This window comes from Ochotona curzoniae, unplaced genomic scaffold (assembly GCF_017591425.1).
Source record: "Ochotona curzoniae isolate NIBS_2020 unplaced genomic scaffold, NIBS_Ocur_1.0 contig_2927, whole genome shotgun sequence".
Lineage (NCBI taxonomy): Eukaryota > Metazoa > Chordata > Mammalia > Lagomorpha > Ochotonidae > Ochotona > Ochotona curzoniae.
In genome coordinates, this window is record NW_024465654.1 from 6,104,523 (window position 1) to 6,105,743 (window position 1,221).

Genomic DNA, 1,221 nt, shown 5'->3' on the forward strand with positions numbered 1-1,221 from the left:
CTGCTGTAGGGCACATTAACTTAAGTTTTTAAAAATCTGGCTTCACTTTCAACGAATTAAGAAACACATTTCAAAAAGTTGAGCCAGATTTTTACAGTTGCTTTGGCGATATGTAAAAGAAGGATGGTTACATACAAATCAATTCATCTACTTTTATTAAATATTAAAATGCAGTAATAAGGCAATTATCAAGACACCTGAAGAAATTGCATTTCATAAATGTGTAATGGGCCCCGCTTCTGACATTACACTCGTACTTATTCTAAAGAATCCAAGATTAAGGAAAAATTGATCAGGGAGGGAGCTGGCCAAAGATGCCCGCATGTGTTGTTGGAGTGCCCGGCTCTAACTCCCAGCTCCACCTCCTCACTCCAGGTTCCTGCTGGCGCAGACCCAGGCAGAAAGCAGCGATGGCAGGGCCAGTTCCTCAGTCCTCACCAAGCACTCGGGCCCAGGGCTGTGTGTCCTGGCTCTTGGTCCCACCCAACCCTGGATGTTACAGATACATGGAGAGTCAACCAGCCTCTCAAAAACGTGCTTAAATCCTAAGAACATCTCAAACAGCCTTCACTGGTCCTAGGGAACCTATTACTTAGAATACAAGCACCTTTGGGGGACAATGGCCGGCACCTTTGATGTGTACTGTCACCTCCAGTCCTCTACAATCTGCTCCTGGTGCCACCACAAGGTTCCCTAAGGAGGAACGATGCGATTCACTACTCCAGCTCCACTCAAGGCCAGGGACCTCTGCAACGGACTGCCTAACCACACTGCCCAGGAAGACTGCGTCCCCCCAGAAACTGGCCTGGCCATGGGGCAAGGCCAAGCAGGATACGTGTGTAGTCACAGGCCAGCAGTGAACGCCGTCCCTGGCACTCAGGACAGACCACTCCTCTCCTCCCTTACATCTGCTTCCTCTCCCCTGTCCCTACTCCCTCTTCCATTTCACCACTCTCTCACCCAATGCCTTCCCTACTCTCCCCTCTTCCCACTTGCTCCACTTCCTTCTTCCTCATTCCTCAGGCGCACCATTCTTTCTCCGCTCTGACTTTCTGTTCCTCCGAGAGCCTTCCTTCGTATGTCACACAGGCAGACCCTGTGTCAGAGGACGTTCAGCCTGAGCTTGGGCAGGCCAAAGGCACAGAGGCCAGCTCTCTCTCCAGCAACGATTCCTCCTTCCCCCAGGGACGGCACACAGCCAGGGCCTGCAGGCTGTCACGG